General features: G+C 43.1%; 1 pseudogene; it reads left to right on the forward strand.

Moving 5' to 3' along the window:
* Window positions 1-1,921: 1,921 nt before the first annotated feature.
* LOC111974348 (UDP-glucuronosyltransferase 2A3 pseudogene) overlaps window positions 1,922-25,500 on the forward strand; it is a 30,475-nt pseudogene continuing 6,896 nt past the window's right edge.

Below are 25,500 nucleotides of genomic sequence, written 5' to 3' on the forward strand. Positions count from 1 at the left end.
TATGACAATTGTGCGTCGCCCCACGGATCTCCCGGTTGCGGCCGGCTGCGACAGAGCCTGGGCGCGAACCCAGCCCAGCCTGGGCGCGAACCCAGAGACTCTGGTGGCGCAGCTAGCACTGCGATGCAGTGCCCTAGACCACTGCGCCACCCGGGAGATATACATCCCTGTTGAACTTGAATGCGGGGGTGTTAGGGTGTGGGACGGGAGGAACCATCTGCAGGGAGGGGAGTGATGGCATCCTTCCCTTCAAGAGGCCAGGAAGCAGAGTGACGGAGGGAAACAGGAAGTGAACTCCTCCGATGTTAAACTGAAGGGATCTGGRGAGGAAGTCAACCTGTACCAGTTTTATGTACTGGTGAGAGATTTAGAAGTGTCTTCTGGGTGAAGGAGTATGAGACAGAGGCTGTTTGGTCCGGTGTCAGTGTATGTAGGATGTCCTGTTATCTGGTCCTATATTTTGTGTTTGGTGTAAGAATGTGTCTATATATTGTGTTGTTGATGGGAGACCAAACAAAGAAGACTATGAAATAAGTCTAAGCTCACAAACAGAGCAGTGTGTCTTAGTCATGACACCTCACTTCTATTTATTTTTTTTAGCTTTATTATTGTTTTGATATTTAATCAGAAGTAATAAGTGGTTCACATAGCAACAGGATGTTTTTCCCTCCATGCTCTATTTTAACCTGGTGATTATGTTTGGACAGCTTTTGGAAAACGCAGTCTGGGCTATGGTGACACAGGAAGTGGGTGATAAGCAGAGCAGAGGCAATAACTGCATCCCAAATGGCACCCTATTTTCTTTACTCTGCACTACTTTAGACCAGGGCCCATATGGCTCTGTTCAAAAGTAGAGCACTACATAAGGAATAGGGTGCCATTTGGAACACAYGTTTCCATCTCAGACCTCCACATCTACAATCTGCCCTGTAAAAGCTGCCTGTGTCCCATTAAATAATCYCACTGCTATAAAAGGTACAGTYTGGGTGAATAGTGGTAGGGGCTACRGGTTTTTACAGCAACTGTATGATMGAGTGTTGCATTCATCCATGAATTGTGGAATAGTTTCATTGCACAGCAAATGCATTTTGACCATGTGACCAATAATCGATTTTACCAATGGCGCTTGCAATGAATTGTACCTACAAAGCTCCATCCCACTGGAAACAGACGTCAGTTCAACGTCTAGTTTTGATTTACATTTGGTTGAATGTCACCATGTCATTGGATTTAGGTGAAAATGTTGGTGAAAAAAAGACTACATGAGTTTTCCCCGTTGATTCAATGTCATCACTTCAATTTTTGCGGTTGAAATGACGTGAAAACAACGTTGATTCAACCAGTTTTTGCCCAGTGGGAAGAAAAGCTTTGGCCCCAATCTATACTGCCCAGTTTCCAATTGTGGGATGAATAAACMTTTATTACATTGAATTGAACTAAAAACAACTGTCCTCCAGCACTGGCAAAGGTGCACGTGTTAGAATAGCTATCACCATGCTGCTGTGCAATATGGGTCCTAGCGGTTGGCTCTACTCTAGCCAAGCAGAAAGATTATCACTTACTGCACTGAAACAATAAACAGTCAAGTCAGATACAGCAGGCCTACAACGCGTAGATTCATGTCTTATCTTCCACCTGATGACAGCATAGRGTCAGAATACACTTTAGCACTCTAGCATGTTTAAATCAGGCAGACATCTGGGCATCAGTTTCTCTGTCAGGACCCAGCCACTAAGAGCTTTCCCATGCATAGACGTAGCCAAAGATAAATAGGCGATAAACTCTAATATCTTTGACTGGCCAGCTAAGCTTTTTGCTGTATCAGCACTGGCTATTGTTATTGTATGTCCAGCCAGGAGTAGCATTTATATCAGACCACTGTTCTCCTCATTCCTTTATCACCCAGGTTTCTCCCACAGCAATGGAGAGGAAACCTCAGGTCAGTAACTGACACAGAGAGCATGGGAATAGAGACCACTGGTTGCTAACATGTGAACATGTAGATGAGAGATTTTGTGTGGTGTATAATACTGTGCATTTCCTGTCAAATAAATGGCTGTTGATATTTGGGACACATATTCATTGACAGTGAACTTGATGCAGTGATCATATTGTGGCAGTTTTATTGGAATAACTATATTCGTCGTAGCACCACACTACAGTGCCTAGGCTGCAGTATGGTACCGTTTAGCCAGCGTCTTTGAGCAATAGATCATCACGTGTCCATCATCGTGTCTGTCATAAAGACTGTAAATCGTGGATACGGCCACGTGGAATTTGTGGAGAAGTTTTCTTCTGCAATGCCTTTACGGTACTGTTGGTATATCATGTTGATAAAAACATATACTTTTCTTTGTGTGTGTGTGTTCATTTTGTATTTGGATCAATTCCACCAACCTGGTTGAGACCATTTCGTATTATTCTGTACGTAAATGCCATGTTACATTTCGTATGGTATGTACTAATTTGTGGATGTCCATCACCCATTTCGTATGATATTTAACGAATTACAATTCATATTATATGTTACGAATTTACAAAACATACAATATGTAAAAAATTTGAAAAATGTATGATGTGTTACGAATTCTAGCTAGGTGGCTATGGTTAGCTAGCTGGCTAACGTTAGCTAGGCTAGGGGTTAGGGTTAAGGTTAAGTTTAGGAGTCAGGCTAAAGGGTTAAGGTTAGGGGAAGGGTTAGCTAACATGCTAAGTAGTTGTAAAGTAGCTACAAAAGTAGTAAGTAGTTAAAAAGTTGCTAATTAGCTAAAGTTGTCCGTGATGAGATTCAAACTTTCAACCTTCGGGTTGCTAGACGTTCGTGTTTTATGTCCACCCACCCACCCTACTTTCGTTTTTTGCTTAAGTAACCATCTGTCTTATGTAACCATYCCAAACGTAACATATCATACGAATTTGAGAGTCCCGGATTTAAGTTTACTATGTTACGTCTAGTCCATGAGAGCAGGCTGATTCCACAGGCATTTTGGTACTCTAGTATATCCCTGTCATGGTGTTTTTCTTCTTCCAGGACTCTTCATGCAGACGGTGTCATGCTTTAGCAATCATGTTTCCTTATGGTATCAGGAAGGTGTTTCTGCAGAGGTAAGCAGACGTGCTTCTGACTGCATCTCACCGCCCCTGTGGGTCAAAACTAGAACAGAGGGGGACATCCTGAGCTCAAGGAGAGAGAGAGTGTGTGTGTGTGTGTGTGTGTGTGTGTGTGTGTGTGTGTGTGTGTGTGTGTGTGGGAACAGCTGCGGCAGGACTTCCTGTCCTGAACAGGAAACAAGATGGCGGAGGACGGAACGTTCAGAACAATGCTGTGAAAGTCAGTTGCCACCCAGGTCACGGTGGGAGGGCCTTGTGAATCAGAGGGGAGAGACCTGGACTGAACACATCCCAGGCTCTCCATTAGAATGATATAGTGAAATATTGTTACCCCAAGGGCTTTAGAGTATGTCCATCATTATGACAGCACGGTGTGAACCAGTATACTGTGACATTTAATCCCAGTGGCATTTGGTCTGGTCTAGTCTGGTTTGATATAATTTCATTCGATTTTTTGAAAACCCATACTCCTACATTGCAGGCTTTTTGACAGTATGATGGAGGCTTCATCTTCGTTTGTAAACTGATCTGGGTCTGGCTTTGATGTTTAAATCATAGTGGATTTTGTTAGTTTGATTCTTACCCTTTCCATGAGATATCTATTCTATAATTGATCTATTCTATAATTGACTTTAACCTTATTTTTAATTACAGTTCTAGAAGTAACAGACTTGTGACTTCCTCTGTCAAGGTTTCCATGTCATTCTGCCAAAAAATATTTTGTCATGAGCATTCTCACGTTTCAAAACCCCATTCATTGATTAGAATAGCAAGGAGGATGCAAACAGACACAACAACTTCCTTGTTTTTAGGATGTCACACAGGCCCTATATTTAGCCTGACAGACCTATACAATAGGCTAGGAATGGCTGTATTCTCCTCGTGACATGCAAACTTGGGAAAGTGTCTTGCAGAATAACTACTGGGGTAAAGAGGAGACATGAGAGAGTACCTTACACACGTACACTCAAGGTTTCACAAATACACACAGACACAGGTAAACACAAACATACAGTTGAAGTCGGAAGTTTACAAACACTTAGTTTGGAGTCATTTTTCAACCACTCCATACATTTCTTGTTAACAAACTATAGTTTTGGCAAGTCGGTTAGGACATCTACTTAATGACCATTGTTATGTTGGGATGAAAAAAGGGGGAGGCTTGCAAGCCAAAGAACACCATCCCAACCATGAAGTGCAGAGGTGGCAGCATCATGTTGTTATTGTGCTTTGCTGCAGGAGGGACTGGTYCACTTCACAAAATAGATGGCATCATGTGGAAGGAAAATTATATGTATATATTGAAGCAACATCTCAAGACATCAGTCAGGAAGTTAAAGCTTGGTCGCAAATGGGTCTTCCAAATGGACAATGACACCAAGCATTCTTCCAAAGTTGTGGCAAAATGGCTTAAGGACAACAAAGTCAAGGTATTGGAGTGGCCATCACAAAGCCAAACTTATTGTGGGAAGCTTGTGGAAGGCTACCCGAAACGTTTGACCCAAGTTCAACAATTTAAAGGCAATTCTACCAAATACTAATTGAGTGTATGTAAACTTCTGACCCACTGGGAATGTGATGAAAGAAATAAAAGCTGAAATAAATCATTCTCTCTACTGTTATTCTGACATTTCACAATCTTAAAATAAAGTGGTGATCCTAACTGACCTAAAACAGGGATTTTTTTGTAGGAATAAGTGTCAGGAATTGTGAAAACTGAGTTTAAATGTATTTGGCTAAGGTGTATGTAAACTTCCGATTTCAACTGTATATATGAGGTCTGTTTTTCTTACCAAGACTTCATAACGAAAAAAAAATATTAAAACCATATAGATCTAGAAAACTGACATTGAACTAGAACACTGATATAGAATTAGAACACTGATATAGAATTAGAACACTGATATAGAATTAGAACACCGATATAGAATTAGAACACCGATATAGAATTAGAACACCGATATAGAATTAGAACACCGATATAGAATTAGAACACCGATATAGAATTAGAACACTGATCTCAGACACTGATACAGAATTCTGTGCAAGGCTTCCTGTGCCGTAGCAGAGGCTAAAGGAGGGATGAAGGCGGAAAGGAAACTCAGCCAAGGGAAATATGTACCATAACGTAAGCCTATTCCTCCGGGATATCCTTTTCCAATTCCAAACAAACCACTCACCCTCCTTAAAGAGGCCTGTAGTTGTGAGGTAAAGGGGCCACAATGGAAACACAATGGATGGGATTTATCAAATCTACTAAGAGCAGGGTTGCATGTACCAGGCAGCATTGGATCGGTGTTCCTCTCCATCACCACCTCAGGCTGGTTCCATCATCAAAAGCAAACAGGGGTGGAGTCTCCGGATACGTCCCAAATTGCAATATTTTTCCTATAAATTGAACATCTTTTGGCCAGAGAGTTCTGGTGGAAAGTAGTGCACTATATAAGGAATAGGGTTGATTTGTTGTGCTTTCCAAAAATAGAATTTCAGTACATTTGACATAAAATAGACACTGACAAACTAGATCAATCATCCATCCATCAAACAAAAAAATCACACTACTGAAAATGAATAATTTATTTTTGTTTTGTTTTTGATTTTCATTGCAAAATGGAGAAGGGCCAATCAAGACAGAAACAAAAACTGCCACGGCTCATCATTACTTTACATTTGAATAATTATCATTTACAGCAGGGACGGGCAACTTTGATGTGGGTGGGGGGCACAAAAAAATCTGAACTCATCATGAGGGGCCGCAGTTGCTCACGGGTCTGCATACCCACATCCATACATATTCTGCCGACGTCAATTCAGAAGCTGCTCACGTAACACACTCTCCTCTCACTCGGTTAGAATTTCATCTCCCCAAAGTGAGTTTGAAAGGAGCAGAGGAGCTAAAAAGTCATTAATCATTTTCATTTTTTTCTACATTTAAATCTGATACCTGCTCACAAAACGGAGCCTCCCCAGCAGACACCGCTGTGTGTGATAATGGAAAGAGACAGACTAACAGTTGGAAATTCATTCATAACAGAGGCCCCAGGGATGGAAATCCCAGAATGAGAAGGACCCTTATCGTGTCTCACAGGTGTCTCTGAGTCTTACTGAACATACACCTGGCTGTGTGTTCCTGAGAGCTATGCTTACGTAACTGCCTCCTATCCAGCTCCTCTCCCAGCAAGACAGATGAGACCTATGCCCTGCAGAGAAACAGGCTGATTGGGTAAATCAAGTGTGATTTTGAGAATTACTGTGATGATAATGACAATATAATCTCCTGGTCTTTAAAAACACCTGGTGGGGAAATTGCTTTTGCTTGTCAAGGGTGACTGCGATGAACAATCAGGTACCGTGTAGTTAGTATGGCAATGGTGGTCCACACAGTTAAAAGGAGAGCTAATCTTTTGGTCGAATCATCCGTAAATGCAATAGGCCTACTCTATCTATACCTGAACTCAATGTATTTTCAGACCAACTGCTAAACTAATGTAGATACAGTATCTCCATTGGATTTAAGAGAAACTACGTTTGTACTGCACATACTTTTATTATTACAGAACAAAATGTGCCAGTTAAATAGATGGTTTATTTAACTCTTATTTACAATGACGGCCTACCCCGGCCAAACCCAGACGGCGCTGGGCCAATGGTGTGCCGCCCTATGGGACTCCCAGTCACGGCCGGTTGTGATACAGCCTAGAATCGAACCAGGGTCTTTAGTGACGCCTCTAGCACTGAGATGCAGTGACTTAGACCACTGCGCCACTCAGGATGTTTGTCCATATGTGTGATTTCAAATGTGTCTACTAAGACATTATGATTAATGATAGCAGCAAAGGGGTCTTGTCTTTAAAGCAATATCTGATGGTCATCAAGATGCCGTATCACTGAGCTAAAATATAGCGTTCCTTCACTGCACGTCTACTCAGATGCTTTGTCATGCTTACAGGGTGCTAACGGCACGTCATGCTTAATCCCACCTGTCCTGTGATAGATTGACACCCCGCCAACAGAGGTGCTCTGATGAAAATGAAAAGTGATTTGCATCTGTCAGCAGACTGTTCCTGTTGAACAGGCTTATAATCGGTTCAATTAAAATTCTTTCTTTCTCTTTCTTTCTCTCCCCCCTTCTCTCTTTCGCTCTCTCTCTCCATCCCTCTCTCTCTCTCTCCCTCTCTCACCCTCTTTCTCCTCATTCCTTAATCTCTCTCCCCTCCCTCTTTCTGTCTGGCACAGAAGCTTAGTCTTCTTCATTAAAGACTGTCTGAGGTTCTGGGAGAATGATGCAATACTAATGGGAAGACAGCGGTGTCCCCTCTCTCCCTGTGAAGGATCCCATCAGGAGGCAACCCAGCAAACATGCCCACATTGGCACAAGGTAGGTGGCCCCAAGGGCAGCCTTCACTTTGCTTGAAATAAGCCCACCCTTTTGGATCAGCTGTTGCTATGATATAGAAGGTATTCACACCCCTTTTCTATTTTTTTGTGTTACAGCCTGAATTTAAAACAGATTAAATTGAAATTTTATGAGTATGAATACTTTCTGAAGGCACTGTATTTACACTGACTATACAAAACATTATGAACACCTGCTCTATCCATGACATAGACTGACCAGGTGAACTATGATTCCTTATTGATGTCACTTGTTAAATCCACTTCAATCAGTGTATGAAGGGGAGGAGATAGGTTAAAGAAGGATTTTTAAGTCTCGAGACAATTGAGACATGGATTGTGTATGTGTGCCATTCAGAGGGTGAATGGGCAAGACAAAATATTTAAGTGCATTTGAACATGGTATGGTAGTAGATGCTAGGCTCACCTATTTGTGTCAAGAACTACAACGCTGCCGGGTTTTTCGTGCTCAACAGTTTCCCGTGTCTATCAAGAATGGTCCATCACCCGAAGAACATTCAGCCAACTTGACACAACTGTGGGAAGCATTTGAGTCTTTTTACAGACTTCATCATTGGCAGTGTAGAATTTACAAAAACATTTTATATTACACAACAGAACACTTAACTTTTGGTTGAGATGGAAACGTGAATCCAACATCTAAATTATGAATTTGTATCTAAATGACTCAAATGTAAATGTTCTTGGCTGATAAAGCCAGTGTATTCATTCTCCTGAACTCTGGCTAATTATTGTTCAATGGCCGAGGGGGTGCCTTGTAACCTTATCCAGTTTGGATGTTTGGATAGAGAGCTTCGTATTTGTAGATAACTGAAGAAGTCTAACCTTGGTATATTAAACTCAGAGTTCAGTTTTTCAAATTATTTTAGAGTACCCTTTTCAAGTAATTGATGGACATATTGAAGTTTCAAGTGTGTCTAGTTTCTAAAATTTGTGTCTAATCGTAGTGTTTTAAAACCCTTAATTTTTCCCTCAGTGAATACAGATAGAGGGACCGAAGAACATTCTGACTTTTCTATTTCCAGCCATCTTCTACCTACAGCGTCAGACATCCATACTATCATGGCCCTAAGTTGGGTTGCAAACCAGTAACTTCTAATACGAGTGGGACGGTGTGGCTTCGTGAGAAGTCGCTCTGATTTGACAGCTCTAACCCCGCCAGCTTTGCAGGTGTCGGCTGTCGCCGGTTAACACTTGATCTGATCTAGGCCTTTGTTGTGCTTTTAAATGGTTGAAAGGGCAGTGATAACACATATAGATGACAACTAAACCAAAAATCTGACAATGTGTTTTCATTGGAATTTGGTTGCCCTTTGAGATGGTTCCATTGATAACACATTGAGAATTCAACAAACTTCTGGCTGTCTTTTTGAGTGGGTGAATAAAGGTTGAAATCTCATTGATCAACACCTCAACCAAATATTACCTACATTTCCACATTGAAATGACATGGTGTGCCCACTGGGATGTCCTGTTTTATTATTTTAATTGGGGGGGGGGCGAATCGAATACGTTCTAAACCATTAGCTACATTTCGTTTGTCCATCGTCAATTCGGCCCTGACATTCACTACATGGCTTTTACCAGGCAGCAGTCATTTGGCTCATGAAGAATTACTTTACCTTGGAGTTTCCGTGTCCCACCATTCCAAACATGGCCTACATGGGCAGCTTCCAGTGCAAGCCCTCCAAGCAGCTTCCCCAGGACATGGAGGACTTTGTCCAGAGCTCCGGGGACCATGGGGTCATCATCATGTCTCTGGAGACCTTGGTAGGACAGCTACCTGAGGACAACGCTGAGGAAATCGCCGCTGCCTTTGCCCAACTGCCTCAGAAGGTCATCTGGAGGCACACTGGGAAGAGACCCGCCTCCCTGGGCATCAGCACCTTACTGGCCTCCTGGGACACCCCAAGACCCGGGGCTTCATTGGCCACGGCGGCACCAACGGAGTCCAGGAGGCCATCTACCAAGGTGTCCCCATAGTTGGCCTCCCGTTTATCTTCGATCGGCCTGATAACCTCAACGGGAGGAGGGCTAAGGGAGTGGCTAAGATAGTGGACATCGCCACCGTAAACAGAGATGTCTTCTTGGAGATGGTGAAAACTGTTCTCTATGAGCCGTCCTACAGGGAGAACATGCAAAGGCTGTCCAGGCTACACAAAGACCAGCCTAGGGGACCCTACTCTTTGTTTTGCAGTACTTTAGGTCTTGGGGAAGGTGACCTCACTGTGAGATACTAATCTAGCGTCGATTAGCGGTCATCTGCTACACTTTCCCATTAGAGCTACAGGCCTAAGTGGCTGCAGTGCCAGCCTGTTGTTCAGTGCCAGTGAATGTCAGTCAACATGGTCAGGGCTCTCCACCAGCCCCCACACTCTCTAAGTGCATCGGTAGGACATCAGAGATTTCATCCTCAAAATGCCATTACTCAATGTTTACTGAATAGATCCTGAATCAAGCCCACACTAGGCTAACATTATGAACACAGAGAAAAGTATTGCATTACTCAACGCTTTTTCCAATATTGTTTTAAACACAGAGAATGTCTCAAGGACAAGGTCTTGAGGATTGCTGGGTGAATACAAATTGCCATCATTGGCAGGACGTTATGGAAAGGGAAGAGTTCAGAGTAGAATGGAAGAAGACAGATGTATCCTCATGTGAAGGCTGGCAGACTAGAGTTTTACTCCATGCTTTATTTAAAGGTAGACTCAGCGATTTGATGTAGATGCAGAAAGTAAACAGCATAGTGGGTCAAAACTGGGTGATTGTATTGTTCTATTTAGCAGCATGGCAGAAATGTCATACATAATTCACATTGAGTACAACTGCCACTGCCACTCAAATAATATACAAGTCTGTGTTGTTGTTGATCTGTCTAGCTCATGGGGCCCCTTTAAAGATAATACAGTCAGAGAGGGCGTTCCAGACAAACACAGACATACACCACATTGCTCTTTCAGCATTTTTCATAATTTAATAATAAGGATGAAGCAATTTCTTTGTTTCCATTAAAACAATCACTTTCTTTTTTATTATGGTGATCATGATGAAGCAGCTTCCCAGTAAACATCACCCCATTGGCCCCATGTGGGTATTTGGTGGGCAGAGTTTGCAGGGCCTGGCCCACACCAAGCCCACACCACGCAAACACGGATTGGCCCAGCACAGGCTAGCCCACAGCAAGCCAACACTAGCCCGGCACGGGCTAGCCTACACCAGCCAGACACATGCTATCCCACAACAAGCCCACATCAGCCCAACACGAGCTAGCCTACACCAGCCCAACACAGGCTATCCCACAACAAGCCCACATCAGCCCAACACNGCTATCCCACAACAAGCCCACATCAGCCCAACACGAGCTAGCCTACACCAGCCCAACACAGGCTATCCCACAACAAGCCCACATCAGCCCAACACGAGCTAGCCTACACCAGCCCAACACAGGCTATCCCACAACAAGCCCACATCAGCCCAACACGGGCTACCTACACCAGCCAACACAGGCTATCCCACAACAAGCCCACATCAGCCCAACACGAGCTAGCCTACACCAGCCCAAACACAGGCTATCCCACAACAGCCACAACACGGGCTAGCCTACACCAGCCCAACACAGGCTATCCCACATAATGTAGGCAGGGGTATTAGAATATTTATTTATTTATTTATTTTTATTTTTTATTTCACCTTTATTAACCAGGTAGGCTAGTTGAGAACAATTCTCATTTGCAACTGCGACCTGGCCAAGATAAAGCATAGCAGTGTGGAACAGACAACACAGAGTTACACATGGAGTAAACAATAAACAAGTCAATAACATGGTAGAAAAAAAGAGAATCTATATACAATGTGTGCAAAAGGCATAGAGGTAGTGCAAATCGAATAATTACAATTTAGCAGATTAACACTGGAGTGATAAATCATCAGATGATCATGTGCAAGAAGAGATATTGGTACTGGGTGTGCAAAAGAGCAGAAAAGTAAATAAATAAAAGCAGTATGGGGGGTGAGGGTAGGTAAATTGGGTGGTAGTTTACAGATGGACTATGTACTGCAGCGATCGGTTAGCTGCTCGGATAGCAGATTTTTAAAGTTGTTGAGGGAGATAAAAGTCTCCAACTTCAGAGATTTTTGCAATCGTTCCAGTCGCAGGCAGCAGAGAACTGGAAGGAAAGGCGTCCAATGAGGTTTTAGCTTTAGGGATGATCAGTGAGATACACCCTGCTGGAGGCGCGTGCTGCGGGTGGGTGTAGCCATCGTGACCAGTGAACTGAGATAAGGCGGCACTTTACCTAGCATAGCCTTGTAGATGACCTGGAGCCAGTGGGTCTGACGACGAACATGTAGCGAGGGCCAGCCGACTAGGGCATACAGGTCGCAGTGGTGGGTCGTATAAGGTGCTTTAGTAACAAAACGAATGGCACTGTGATAAACTGCATCCAGTTTGCTGAGTAGAGTGTTGGAAGCTATTTTGTAGATGACATTGATGACATTGATGACATAGATGACATTGTAGATGAATATTTGGGGGAGTGGTTTGCAAATACTCCAGTTCATGGTGTTAAGTTAAAAAGAATACAATATCTAAATAGCTGACACCATTCAAACCAACGAGGGTTCAGAACTTCAAAGCCAATTATCTCAGAATCATATTTTTTCAGATAGAATCTTGTAGTTCTAAACTCACAATTCGTTTTTGTGCAACCATTACTGAGAGTGTCATTCCAGAATAGGAATGACAGAATTCTTAAACTTCAATAATTGGTTGAGATGGAGATGTGAATTGTTAACTTTAAGATTACATTTTAAATCAACCAAAGTGTGAAAACTTACTGTAGGCATATATGTACTGCCTAATATTTGTTTTACCATGGGTTCAATTGAAACAACAGCTGTGAATGAGTTCACAAATGCTATATAGGCCTGGTATCATTGATGATATGCAGTGGGGTCCCAAATTATTGACACCCTTGATAAAGATTAGCAATAATGACTGTATAAAATATATAATAAAATTACGGAGCTATGTTGTATGCACAAATAAAAATAAAAAATATATATAGGAAATTATATTATTTTATACTAATGAAATTGCTCAGCAAAAGAGAAGGCAGGGTAAAGTGACTAGTCATCAGGATAGATAATAATAAAAGTAAAATAAAAAGAACAGAGCAGCAGCAACAAATTATGATTGTAAAAGTGTGTCTGTGTATGTGTGTGTGGAGTGATCAGTCTATGGCTTGTGTGGCTGGAATCTTTGGAAAATGTTCAGGCCTTTCTCAGACATCGCCTGATATAGAGGTCCTGGATGGCAGGGAGCTCGGCCCCAGTGATGTACTGGGCTGTCCGCACCACCCTCTGTAGCACTTTGAGGTCAAGGGCGGTGCATTTGCCATACCAAGGGGTGATGCAGCCAGTCAAGATGCTCTCGATGGTGCAGCTGTAGAACTTTTTGAGGACCCGAGGGCCGATGCCAAATCTTTTTAATCTCATGAGGGGGAAGAGGCACTGTCGTGCCCGCTTCACGACTGTGCGGTGTGTGTGCACCATGTTAGGTCGTTAGTGATGCGGATGCCAAGGAACTTGAAGCTCTCGACCTGCTCCACAAAAGCCCTGTCGATATTCTCCTATAGTCCACGATCAGCTCCTTGGTGATGTTGAGGGAGAGGTTGTTGTCATGGCACCACACTGCTACGTCTCTGACCTCTTCTCTGTAGGCTGACTCATCACTTTCAGTGATCAGGCCTACCACCGTCGTGTGTTGGTGTTGGAGTCATGCGTGGCCACGTAGTCATGGGTGAACAAGGAGTACAGGAGGGGACTAAGCACACACCCCTGAGGGGTCCCCGCGTTGAGGGTCAGCGTGGCGGAGGTGTTGTTGCCTACCCTCACCACCTGGGGGCGGCCATTAGGAAGTCCAGGATCCAGTTGCAAAGGGAGGTGTTCAATTCCAGGGTCCCTAGCTTGGTGATGAGCTTGGAGGGGACTGTGTTGAATGCTGAGCTGTACATGAACAGCATTCTCACATAGTTATTTCCCCTGTTGTCCTGGTGGGAAGGGACGTGTGAGGTACAATTGAGTTTGCGTCATCTGTGGATCTGTAGGGGCGGTATGCGAATTGGAGTGGCTCTAGTGTGTCTGGGATGATGGTGTTGATGTGTGTCATGACCAGCCTTTCAAAGCACTTCATAATTACAGGGTAATAATTACAGATCTGAGTGCTGCAGGGCGATAGTCATTTAGGCAGTTACCTTGGAGCTCTTGGGAGCAGGGACAATGGTAGTCAGCTTGAAATATGTAGGGATTTGTCATGTGTGCTCCCACTCTGGCCTCTAAGTCAACAGACTGCTCGTTATGGCACACACCTGTCACCATCGTTACGCGCACCTCCGCGTCATCAGACTCAGCTGGACTCCATCACTTCCCTGATTACCTTCCTTATATATGTCACTCCCTTTGGTTCCTTCCCCAGGCATCATTGTTTCTGTTTCAGTTTATTGTCTGTGTGCCATTAGTGTTTCTTGTTTTGTATTATGTTTATTTTATTTAAACACTGAAACGTCCACCAAGAAACCAGTCCCTATACCCACCAAGAGCCACAACACACCGCAGAATGACACCATTTTGGACGAAACCATTTCATATTACAATATTAGAATATCAGTCTTACTGCTATACTTTAGCCCAGCTGCATTTAGCCAACCAATCAAACAGCATCTTACCCATCATGAAGGGGTCTGAATGAGGACTTCAGAAGTTGCGTTGGAGGAGAGGCACTTCTTACAACGTTTTCACGTTGCTTCCCGACTTTAGAGCCGACAAGCCTTGTCCATCTCTTTGGATCTGCAGTAGTCTGGGCACAAACCAACTAAAGAACTCCTTGTCAAGTCCACCACCAGAGATAGGGATGGTGATGCTTGAGTAGTGAGGGGACTTTTTCTTAATGTACCAGTTGGTGGGTGGACAAGTCAGGTCTTTGATGAGGACCTTCATGTTCACCCAGTGGCTTCCATCCAATGGGACGACCCGCACCTTCCCCCCATGGACACTGGTCAGAGAGAAGAGCTGGTTGATGCATCTCTAAGGGGAGTCCTTTGATGGAACATACAACCCACTGAGCACAGACGTCAATTCAACATCTATTCCACGTGGGTTCAATGTAATTTCATTTAAATGACGTGGAAACAATGTTGATTCAACCAGTGTGTGCCCAGTGGGAAGGGAAGAATGGTTATTTGCAGAGAAACTTCATCACTCATTTCCTCTGCAATAGCCAGAGGATTTAGTCAGTTTTCCAACATAACTATATTGGACTTTGGAGTTAATCACTATATTAAAACAAAGAAAAAACTAAAAACTAAAATATAACCACAACATGCAACAATTTCAAAGATTTTACTGAGTTACAGTTCATATAAGGAAATAAATTCATTAGGCCCTAGTTTATGGATTTCACATGACTGGGAATACAGGTATGCATCTGTTGGTCACAGATACCTTAAAAAAAAGGTAGGGGCATGGATCAGAAAACCAGTCAGTATCTGGTGTGACCGACCCCCAGTTGCCTCATGGAGCGCGACACATCTCCTTCACATAGTTGATCAGGCTTTTGATTGTGGCCTGTGAAATGCTGTCCCTCTCCTCTTCAATGGCTGTGCGAAGTTGCTGGATATTGGTGGGAACTGTAACACGCTGCCATACACGTCGATCCAAAGCATCCCAAACCTGCTCAATGGGTGACCTGTCTGGTGAGTATGCAGGCCATAGAAGAACTGGGACATTTCCAGCTTCCAGTAATTGTGTACAGATCCTTGCGACATGGGGCCGTGTATTATCATGCTGAAACATGAGGTGATGGCGGCAGATGAACGGCACAAGAGGATCTCGTCATGGTATCTCTGTGCATTCAAATTGCCATAGATAAAATGCAATTGTGTTTGTTGTCCATACCAAAACCACATCGCCACCATGGGCACTCAGTTCACAACGTTGACATCAGCAAACTGCTCAAACCACACAACGCCATACACGCTACACTGTCCGCCATTCGCCCGGGACATTGGAAATCGGGATTCATCTGTGAAGAGCACACTTATCCAGAGTGTCAGTGGCCATCAAAGGTGAGCATTTACCCACTGAAGTCAGTTATGACGCCGAACTGCAGCCAGGTCAAGACCCTGGTGAGGACGATGAGCAAGCAGATGAGCTTTCTTGAGACAGTTTGTGCAGACATTCTCTGGTTGTGCAAACCCATAGTTTTATCAGCTGTCCGGGTGTATGGTCTGAAATGATCCCACAGGTGAAGAAGCCAAATGTGGAGGTCTTGAGCTGGCATTGGTTACACATGGTTTGCGGTTGTGAGGCTGGTTGGACGTACTGCCAAATTCTCTAAAACAATGTTGGAGGCGGCTTATGATAGAGAAATTAACATTAAATTCTGTGGCAACCACTCTGGTGGACATTCCTGCAGTCAGCATGCCAATTTCACGCTCCCTCAAAACTTGAGACATATGTGGCTTTGTGTTGTGGGACATAACTGCACATTTTAGAGTGGCCTTTTATTGTTCCCAGCCCAAGGTACACCTGTGTAATGATCAGTGGCGCAACTTTCACTGGGGACGGGAGGGGACATGACCCCCCTACATTCTGAAATTGCATATTTGTCCCCCCCCAGTTTTATCATTGCACTGTGATACACAACGCTGCAACAGTGTGCTTTAGGACCATGCAGACGCCTCAGAGTGGGTAGGCTGTTTACGGTTTCAGCCAGCAGAATTTGGACCTGCACGGACACCACAGAGTGTGCAGACAGGCTGTGTGAAGGCAAAACTTCTGAAAGGCTGGCGTATAGGACCAGCACAGGAGAGATGAACAGATGTAGCTGCTGTCTGTGTTGCACTTTTTCTCCGAGTTGTAAAAGCAAGCAGAGCTGAAAATGGTTACTCTTTAGTTAACTGATCTAGTTGGCAAGGTTATTGCTGTTTGACAGAAAAACATTATTTATTCCCAGTGCTGAGCTATTAGTGTAACTGACGTGTTACGTTAGCTAATGTTCATCCCCTCTCAACTGAAGAATGAACTAGCTAGTAGCAGCTAGTTAGCTAGCTAGCAGCTACCACAGCCAGTTCAGCTCTAGCTAGCCTCTAGCAGTATCTAACAGCTGTTGTGCAAATGGAAAAGTTTTGTAGCCTTTGTTTTTCCCCGTTTCAACAGAATTAAATGTGATATTGTACCATTAGTTAGAGCTAGCTAAAAGTTGGCTAATGTTAGCTAGCTAGATCACTAACTTTAGCTATTATTTTTTGCCTCAACCACGCTAGACCTGAATCAAACTATGAAACCAGCTGCCAAACAATTGAAGACCGATATTCAGAATTTTTTTCAACGCAATGTGTTTTTATTAGTCAGTATAGCAATGTACTGTTATTGCTCTGTCAGTTCCCCCAGTTTCCCTATTCCCTACTTAGCTGTATAGATTATGTATTTTGGATGTTTTCAGTGTATTTTGAACGCTTTCCCCCAAACATTGGTGCACTCAAATTACAAAAACTTAACTCAAGTTAACTGATAAACTCTTATACCCTGATGAAGACAGCTTGTTTGTCGAAACGTTGGTTATTCAATTATTGCATCTGAGCTCCTAGAGTGTGCGGCTCTCCTTACATTTTTCAACTGATTAACTCTGATACCCCCAGTACATTTACATTTACATTTAAGTCATTTAGCAGACGCTCTTATCCAGAGCGACTTACAAATTGGTGCATTCACCTTATGATATCCAGTGGAACAACCACTTTACAATAGTGCATCTAACTCTTTTAAGGGGGGGGGGGGTTAGAAGGATTACTTTATCCTATCCTAGGTATTCCTTAAAGAGGTGGGGTTTCAGGTGTCTCCGGAAGGTGGTGATTGACTCCGCTGACCTGGCGTCGTGAGGAAGTTTGTTCCACCATTGGGGTGCCAGAGCAGCGAACAGTTTTGACTGGGCTGAGCGGGAACTGTACTTCCCGCTCAGCCCAGTCAAAACTGTTCGCTGCTCTCAGTAAATCACACATTACTGCTACTTCATGATGACATTGTCTTGCGTAATAGTGGAGATCTCAATCCAACCGGTTAATTATCTAGCAGCATTTTGTTTGCACAGTGGGGAGCAGCAACATGTCTATGCACACTGTTTCCCAGTTTCATGCTGTGCTTCATCCACATTTTCACATTAGAACTTCTATTTGCACTTCAGAGACACTTACCGCTGCCACCCAGCTACGTGCATACAGTACTTAGAGCACTCTGCCAAAGGATTGTTCCAATCTAATAACAATGACAGACAACATGGGGCACCTACTTCACCACTAGATAGAGTGAGTAACATTAGAGAGTGGGCTGTCAGTGCAGTGGGGTTTGCTACTGTTGGCCAGATGGGAGACAAAAAGACAGGAGGCAGGAGGGAGGGTGGACACTGACAGGCAGRACACAGTCTGATGGGTGGAAGGCTGCAGTAGGTGGGTAGATTCTCATGTGAATAACATACAGGCAGTGAGATGGGAAAAGGAAACAAGATGGGCTGAAGCACAAATACTGGGGTGACTGATTTCCAGACTGTTTGTACCTGCAAGTGCAAAGTTTGCACCTGCTATTTTCAGAAGAGAATAAAATACATAAAACAAAGCTAGAAGCATGAAACTGTCTTCAACTTTGAGATTTTATACACTTTATTTAACCTTTTGTTCTACTACTCCTGTAGGTCTTACTACCTTTGGAAAAGAACCGGTGCTAGCACTGTACATGTGGAAGCTGTACACACACACAAATAAACAGTAAATCTGACCCTGGCCCTTGTATATAAACATAATAGGGGTTTGATTTAGCATGACTGGCAATCCGTGTCTGTGCAGGTGGGAGTGCTGTCTGCCTTTGCCCCCGGCTGGAAGCTCCTAGGTTGCTCATCCACGTTAATATGCCACAGCAATCAGGCAAGGTTGGTAGACACTGGGCTTGTTCGACATTGCAGCAGACTTAGCAGGCGAGTCAAGACTGACTGATTTACAAAGCACTAGGCATAATAAATAAATTCTCGTTAATATTTGTAGATCAGTTAGTCACAATTTACCCACGGATTTGATCTGCTTGAACATGCCCATGGACTGTGCAGTAATGTAAGTGTATTCCTGAAGTAAATCAGTTTTTCGAGGGCTAAACTACAAGTAACAGTCTATTTTACCCTCTTTTTTTCTCCCCAATTTCGATCTTGTCTCATCGCTGCAGGAGGCAAAGGTGAAGTCATACGTCCTCCCAAACATGACCCGCCAAACCGCGCTTCTTAACACCCGCCCGCTTAACCCGGAAGCCAGCCACACCAATGTGTCGGAGGAAACACCATTCACCCGACAACCGAAGTCAGCCTGCAGGCACCCGGCCCGCCACAAGGAGTCGCTAGAGCGCGATGAGCCAAGTAAAGCCCACCCAGCCAAACCCTCCCCTAACCCGGACGACACTGGGCCAATTGTGCTCCGTGCTATGGGACTCCTGATCAAGGCCAGTTGTGATACAGCCTGGGAATGAACCAGGGTCTGTAGTGATGCCTCTAGCATTGCAATGCAGTGCCTTAGACAGCTGCGCCACTCGGGAACCCAGTATAGGCTATTTCTATCCTGTATTGGGGCTGCAATACCATTGAGAGCAATTCTACCTTGATTAAATGTTTTGCCAGAGGTCAGCGCTCAGTACAGCAGAAAGTCTTTGAATAGTCGTTGTGGGCCAATAGTTAGCCAAAGAGGGTGTGATTCATTGCTATTGAAAGGAGGCAGAAAATGTTTTGCGCTCTGTCTGACTCTGTTTATTGGCTCGGGCTTAGATAATGGTGGAAACTGTGCAAAGAGATCTTTGGTTCAGGTCAATTGGCAATCTTGTTCATCATGCAAGGGAGACCCAGGTGTTCCATCAGCAGCTGTTCCTTTAAATCAGAAATGAAGTGAATTAACAGATATGTGACAATGTCACAGGCTTTTACACTATATAACCACAAAGCTAGCCCACTCCACAAGTATCTGCCGCTGCACTTTCTCTCATAGTTGTCTTGTTTTTGCCAGCTAGTGTGTGAGCAAGTTTCTAAATGAGTTACTCCTGTGAACATTTGGCAATGCATTTTATAGTATGCGTGGGAGTATGAGATTCCCCCTTCCAAGGATCTCACCCTCCAGTGTACAGTAACGTATGTACTTGTGCAACTGTTCTGGTCATAGATGGTTTTCTATAGTAATAGCATCACCCACATGGTTTTTCACACACACAACATTCTCAGTCTATTCTATATTCCTCAATGGTTTTTTTTGTAAGATAATGCACTTCAACACAGGAGGGAAAAAGACACATTGTTAAATGACAGATGAACAAATGTTAAATAAAATGAAACCTACTGTAAATATACATATGGATTAGTCTTGACCACTCCGGAAGCATCATTCCATTACTCACACAGGGATGTTTTGCAGATGAGCAACTACGAGGATTCTAAATTGAAAAAGCTAGGTCTGAATGTAACGGATGTGAAATGGCTAGCTAGTTAGCGGTGGTGCACGCTAATAGCGTTTCAATAGGTTACGTCACTCGCTCTGAGACCTGAAGTAGTTGTTCCCCTTGCTCTGCAAGGGCCGCGGCTTTTGTGGAGCGATGGGTAATGATGCTTCGTGGGTGACTGTTGTTGATGTGTGCAGAGGGTCCCTGGTTCACGCCCGGGTCGGGGCGAGGGGACGGACTAAAGTTAAACTGTTACATGAAGATAGGTCTAGCTTTAAATGGTCATTTCCGTTGTGGAAAAAGTAATTTAATATAGAAGTCTGCTGTGTGACGCAAAGTAGAGATACACACACACCTCCGCACCTAGTCCCAGGAGTGTAATACAGTGAGAGTAAAACAAATAAATTATTGTGCCCACTCATTGTACTTCTACTGCTCCAACTATTATTATGAGAGGACAGTGTGTGGGTTCCAATGTAAATGACATTTTTCCATTACATAAATCAAAGTCTTCAGCGTTTATTCCACTGGTAGAAGACACAGCCACAAATGCTTCTTGGGGAAGAGGAAATGAAGGTTATCAAGAGATAACTACTTAACCTCCAGTTCAACCACTCACACACACACACACACATACACAGGCTTACATGAGAGGATGACTTACATGAGTTGGATTTTCAAACATGTGCCTCATTTAGGTGAGATAGGTGAGAGTGCTATGTTAAGGTCCTAGCCTGCTGTGCTGTTCTGCAGGGCACAATGTGCTAACACCCAGAGCCCTGATGATGGCATGGACACCAACCTACTAGCCACAGCTTCACAGTGGAGGCTGGTGACTTGAAAAATTGAGAAGGATGGGAGACCTACAGTATAGGCTCGGAACGCATGGAGACGACAAAAGTGTTTCAGTTATCGTCAAATTAGTTATTTTAACCTAAAGCATTTAATAAAGACATTTATAGTACAATATTATGTGGAATGGGAATGAGAGGGCTACTTACACAGTGTTGGAAAGGGATCACAGCAGTGATTGAATGAGGGTATGAGGCATGAGATGAGGTGTTCAGAGGCTTGACCAGTGCAGAACAGGATTTGACTGGGAATACAAAAAAGAATAACACAACACATTACACAGTTAGACAAAAAAGCTAAGAATGAGTTACTCCAAGCAAGGAGTAAAATCATTGATGTGTAATAATGTGAATGTTTTTGTGTATGTGATTGACATACAGTAATGAGAGAAAATTAATAGGGGTACTCACAGTGCTTGGAAAGGAAACACTCAATGTGCCAGAGGATGAGCGGGGACATGAGACGTCGCTTCAGTTCATGTCATGTGAGAGTTGACAATGGTAGTGTAGTGGAGTGGTCATCACCTCTTAAATAGGGAGCAGGAGGGGGCTTAGCTGTAAATACAAATAGCAGGTACATTTCATACAATTTGATTTGATCAGATAAAGTTAAAGTAGTGGAATAAGGTGATGTGTTTTAATGAGTATAGGGTCAGTAATTAAAATAAGTATATTTATTTTTTAGTTTTCCCACTTCCCTTTTCCATTTTATATCATAAAGAGTAATTGATCTATACTATCGTTCAGTTGGGGGCGGTAATGCAACATATTGGATGCCAAACACTGTTAAACCTCACCGAAGAACGAAAAATCAGTGGGATCTCGATTTGAAAAAGCATGTATGTGATCAAACAAAGCTTGATGAAGTACTTCTCCTCTGGTGGTGTGGTTCCTGAAAGGTGCGCGTTGCCTCAGACCAGTGTCTAAGCCTATGTCATCGACCTAGGGCCTGGCTTTTTATAGTTTAATAAGCTATATAAACTTAAAAATTGGAATGGACTGTTATGCTTCCCTGGGGGCAGAAACGTAAAATGCTACACTAAACTGAACAAGCTGGCTAAGCAGATAGCTAGCTACCTCTTACTAATGTTGAATAGCTAGCTATCTAGTTCTCAAATATGCCAGTAAATTAGAAAATGATAAGAAGCTAAAATAATTGGTAAGATTAAACTTAATAAACTAGAAATTTGAATGCACTCTTTAAATACTGCTCCAGGAGCAGTAATGTTAGTTTGGGTGAAGATAACCATAGGATATAATTTAGATAAGTTCATACAGTAAATACATTTTATGTATTAGCTTTTGATCTTGAAGTCTGCACTTAGGGGACCAAAGTGATCTTGTCCCAAGCTAACATTACTTTTTTCCCCCCTTTTCCTTTATTTAACCAGGCAAGTCAGTTAAGAACAAATTCTAATTTACAATGACGGCCTACCCCTGCCAAACCTGGACGACACTGGGCCAATTGTGCACCTCCCTATGGTACTCCCAATCACAGTCGGATGTGATGCAGCCTGGATTTGAACCAGGTACTGCAGTGACACCTCTTGCACTGAGATGCAGTGTCTTAGACCACTGCACCACTCAGGAGCCTCTTTACTGCTCCTGGGGAGACATGTAATCAGTGCATTCAAATGGCTGCCCCGAGGGCAGTTAAAAAGGTATTATGTTTGCTTCAAGTCAGGAGAACAGTTGTATCTTAGAGATAGTCACATTTGTCTGACTACTGTAGAACAATAATGATTTCAAAGTGTTACAACTCAACATTTTATTTACAAGATTTTCAGTTCAAACCTCCGCCATGTTTTCAAAAGTTGCGCATCTGTTAAACTCCACCAATTGACTTTTAAGAAACTATTCGAATTTGTTCTGCCCTAATCCAATGAGATTCATTCTGCCCTTAGAACAAAGTTGACTACACTTTATGTCAATATGCCAGTGGTGAGGGAGATGGAAGCAATGTAAAATGTTTGGACATTTACAAAGTATCTGAAGATGGAAGGGACGTGTGGGGAAATCACTAGAAGAGAGTGGCAAAGGAATAAAGTGTTGTAATTGTGGTGGAGGACATGAGGTGACATCCTTGGAATGCCCAAATAGGGTAAAAGAGATGGAGGTTGCCAAAATCAGMATAGTTCAGTCTTTCTCCTATGCGGAGGCAGTAAAAAGGGTAGAAAGATCAAAAGGTCGGATATTAGTGAATACCATACACATCAACATACACCGAAGCCTGCGTATCTTTAAGTGAAGAAAGTAGACTTTGTGTAATTTATAGCAATGGTGAAAAACAGAACTGCACAAAAATAAGTCAAGAAAGATTGACATCATTGTTTCTGCAGCTGAACTCTTTCTGGGATAAAAATATTTTACATCTGTGGCGCTACGTGGAGTACGGTCTCGTGCGTACCCACCCTCTCAGGCCCCAGAACATGAGCAGGGTATTTCAGTTTTCATTTTGACTGAAGGAMTGGGAATGTATCTATTTTTGGAAAAATAMGTTTTTGTGTGGATTAAAGATGCACTCTCAAACTTTTGTATCATTTCAGCCAGAGGTTTTGAAAGTGGTGCTCACGAGCCAAAAGTGGTCCCCGTTTTTTGTGTACTACGTCATCAAATMATGTACRATGTAATCCATTTCGTATGAAATGTTACGTCCTGCAAAAAAAGGACGTAACATATTTTTGATTCGTATGATATGTTACGAATCCAATTTGTACTATATTTGATGTATTTCTAGTTCTTAAGATCCTGGAGTGCATKTTTTATGTAKATTTTCACTTCCCATATGCAATGTACCTTTCCWTTGTATTTTTTTTCATCCCTGTCCAGTTGGTGGCGACAAAACCAGTTTGCCATAACATTTTAAGAAGAAGGCTTCTTGGGTGCACACAGAGCCCAAAACACAAAACATGGTGGACAGCAGACCTGGCATAACTATKATTTTAACTATGCTTTGTAGAAAGTACATTTTTTCCCAGGGGGAAATAAAGTTGACTACAACCATTTGAATACAGATCCCCAAAAAATACAGCTCTCAGAAAGTGACTACTTTTTTAAACTATTTGAATACAGATTTGAGAAAACAACTAGACTGAACAACAATATAAATGCAACTTAAAACTATTTCAAAGATTTGACTGAGTTACACTTCATTGAGTTACACTTCATATAAGGAAATCAGTCAATTGAAATAAATGTATTAATTAGGCCCTAATCTATGGAATTCACATGACTGGAAATACAGATATGCATCTGTTGGTCACAGATACTGTATCTTTAAAAAAAAGTTGGGGCCAGTCAGTATCTGGTGTGACCACCATTTGCCTCATCCAGAGCAACACATCTCCAAACCATAGAGTTGATCAGGCTGTTGATTGTAGCCTGTGGAATGTTGTCCCACTCCTCTTCAATGGCTGTAGGAAGTTGCTGGATATTGGAACACGCTGTCGTACACGTCGGTCCAGATCATCCCAAACATGCTCAARGGGTGACATGTCTGGTGAGTATGCAGGCCATGGAAGAACTGGAACATGTTCAGCTTCCAGGAATTGTGTACAGATCCTTGTGACATGAGGCCGTACATTATCGTGCTGAAACATGAGGTGATGGCGGCGGATGAATGGCACGACAATGGGCCTCAGGATCTCGTCACAGTATTACTGTGCATTTAAATTGCCATCAATAAAATGCAATTGTGTTCATTGTCCGTAGCTTATTCCTGCCCATACCATAACCCCACCACCATGGGACACTCTGTTCACAACGTTGACGTCAACAAACTTCTAGCCCACATGATGCCATACATGTGGTCTGCCATCTGCCCAGCACAATTGAAACCGGGATTCATCTGTGAAAAGCACAGTTCTCCAGCGTGCCAGTGGCCATCGAAGGTGAGCATTTGCTCACTGAAGTCGGTTATGACGCTGAACTGCAGTCAGGTCAAGACCCTGGTGAGGATGACAAGCGCAAAGATGAGCTTCCCTGAGATGGTTTCTGACAGTTTGTGCAGAAWTTCTTCATTTGTGCAAACGCACAGTTTCATCAGCTGTCCGGGTGGCTGGTCTCAGACGATCCCGCAGGTGAAGAAGCCGGATGTTTAGGTCCTGGGCTGGSGTGGTTACARGTGGTCTGCYGTTYTGAGACTGGTTGGATGTACTGCCAAATTCTCTAAAATGACGTTGGAGGCGGCTTGGTAGAGAAATGAACATTCAATTCTCTGGCAACAGCTCTGGTGGACATTCCTGCAGTCAGCAAGCCAATTGCACGCTCCCACAAAACTTGAGACATCTGTGTCATTMTGTTGTGTGACAAACCGGCATATTTTAGTGGCTTTTTATTGTCCCCAGRACAAGGTGCACCTGTGTAATGATCATGCTGTTCAATCAGCTTCTTGATATGCCACACCTGTCAGGTGGATGGATTATCTTGGCAAAGGAGAAATGCTCACTAACAGGGATGTAAACAAATTTGTGCACAACATTTGAGAGAAATAAGCTTTTGTACGTATGGAACATTTRTCAGATCTTTTATTTCAGCCCATGAAACATGGGATCAACACTTTACATGTTGTGTTTATACTTTTGTTCAGTGGTACTTCAAAAAA

This window comes from Salvelinus sp. IW2-2015, linkage group LG15 (genome assembly GCF_002910315.2).
Source record: "Salvelinus sp. IW2-2015 linkage group LG15, ASM291031v2, whole genome shotgun sequence".
In the NCBI taxonomy this organism is placed as follows: domain Eukaryota; kingdom Metazoa; phylum Chordata; class Actinopteri; order Salmoniformes; family Salmonidae; genus Salvelinus; species Salvelinus sp. IW2-2015.